We start from the raw sequence: 2,447 nt of genomic DNA on the forward strand, positions 1-2,447 counted from the left end.
TGATAATATTTGCCTTCTCAAATTTTAAGCTAAATATTCGAAACTTAATATAATATAGAAATAACAAAAACCAAGTTACAGTAGATCCGCTGGATCGTTGGACAATATCATCATTTTTTATATAGGAAATAAACCAAAACATGTAAGCCACACTTACGTCGTTTTTATAAAAAAATATAAAATGGCTAATGTTACGATAAACGTTTTTCTACTTCTTTTTTATTTCATTTATTGCATTTTGAAAATTTGATTACCTTGATTTTCCAGGGGTTAAAAATCTAGAGGAAGTGCGCCATATATGGAATACCGTTTTGTAATTGGTTTGTAATTTCTTTGTTTCTTAAAATATTGTGTGATTCTTTATTCATAAATACACATTAATGTTTTATACAGTGTGTAAAAGCCAAATGGAATAAATTCATTATTTAGGTTACTGTACATATTTATAAAAAATCCCAAAACACATCAAATTTAAATTATAACTTGACATTCTTTAACGTGAAAATGCAACCCCTACTTTCAACCCCATTAGAATGACAGGAACAACCCCCAATGTTTAAAATAGGAAGTATAGGCTTGTGATATATCGTTTGAAAGGTCTTTTCATTCTCCATTCAAAAATGTTGTCGCTTTCAAGTTTATTAAGATTAATTAAGATAAAATAAATTAAAATCATGTGGTTACAGGAATTCGCTACAATAAAATCAAAAACTAAAATGTAATGCAAAACGTAATAAAGTGTAGAACACGAAAAAGAACTATGAATGTTAATGAAGTAGATGTTCAAAATGTTTATCGCGAACGTCTTGGCAACATCCTAATCTCAAATAAAACTGTCTTCTAACATTATTTAACATAACAGGCGTGATCGACCTAATCGCAAGCGTTATTCGTTATTTTAAGTCATTTAAATCAAAAAGTTTAGTTTTGTACACATGGCTCTTCACATATCCCCATAAAAAGAAATCTAATAATGTAAGATCAGGTGATCGCGCTGGCCATTCAATCGATCCTCGCCTCCCTATCCACCGATTGGGAAATATTGTATCGAGGTACTGCCGGACATTAAGTTGGTAATGTGGTAGTGCTCCATCCTGCTGAAACCATATCGTATTCGCTGGAATTTGAGGGTTTCCTGGATCAGGATATAAATTTGCCAACGTTGGAATGACATCATTTTGAAGTAGTGCCAAATAATTGTTGCCATTCAAGTTGCCCTCAATGAAAAAGGGACCAATGATATTGTTTTCTACAATCCCTGCCCAAACATTAACCTTTTGAGGGTATTGAGTGTGTTCTTCTCTCATCCAGTAAGGATTTTCCGTGGCCCAGTAGCGGCAATTTTGCCGATTAGCATGACCGTTAAGTGAAAAAGTACACTCATCAGAAAACATATCGTCTTCTAATGGGATAATATTGTTATCCAACATGTCCATCATTTGCTCACAGAAAAAAGTTCTCCTAACAAAATCGTCTTCCATGAGCTCCTGAGTAGGTATCATCTTATAGGGATGCAATTTATTTTCTTTTAATATGTTTACTATCGATGTATGGCTAGCATTGAATGTAGTGGATGCCTGTCTACTCGATGTATGTGGATTTTCCTGAAACTCAAGCAACACATCTAATTTGAGTTCATCACTCAGTGCATTGGCAGCTGTTTTTTTATCTGTCTTACATGACCAAACTCGCGAAACTGCTTCTCTATTTTACTTATTGTTCCTTAAGATATAGGTGGTAAATTAGGAAATTTCTCATGAAATAGGCGAGTTACTTCCTGTTGTGTTCGGGTGTTATCTCCATAATCAATCATTTATAAAACTGTTATTTTATGCATTTCCGTTAATCTAACCTTTTTTCAGAATTTAATTGAACGAACTTTTTACTTAAATTAAAATACTGACATAACTTAAATAAAACAATTTACTAATGCGTGTTAAAATAACGTTCCCACGGAAATTTTTTAAAGTTTTTTAATGGTTACCATCTAAAAACCACATTGCTGTGGTTTTTGTTCACTTTCTCATTATCAAGACCTAAACGGGAAATAACTTTTGAGTATATTTTAGCGAATTTCGGTAACCACATGATTTTAATTTATTTTATCTTAATTAATCTTAATAAACTTGAAAGCGACAACATTTTTGGATGCAGAATGAAAAGACCTTCCAAACGATATATCACAAGCCTATACTTCCTATTTTAAAAATTGGAGGTTGTACCTGTCATTCTAAGGGGGTTGAAGGTAGGGGTTGCATTTTCACGATAAAGAATGTTAAGTTATAATTTAAATTTAATGTGTTTTGGGATTTTTTATAAATATGTACAGTAACCTAAATAATGAATTTATTCCATTTGGCTTTTCCACACTGTATATCAGATTTTAATATTAAAAATAGGAAAATATGCACACCAGGATAGTCAAAAAGTGACATGAAAAATGTAAA

Source organism: Diabrotica undecimpunctata, chromosome 8 (genome assembly GCF_040954645.1).
Source record: "Diabrotica undecimpunctata isolate CICGRU chromosome 8, icDiaUnde3, whole genome shotgun sequence".
NCBI classification, from domain to species: Eukaryota; Metazoa; Arthropoda; class Insecta; order Coleoptera; family Chrysomelidae; genus Diabrotica; species Diabrotica undecimpunctata.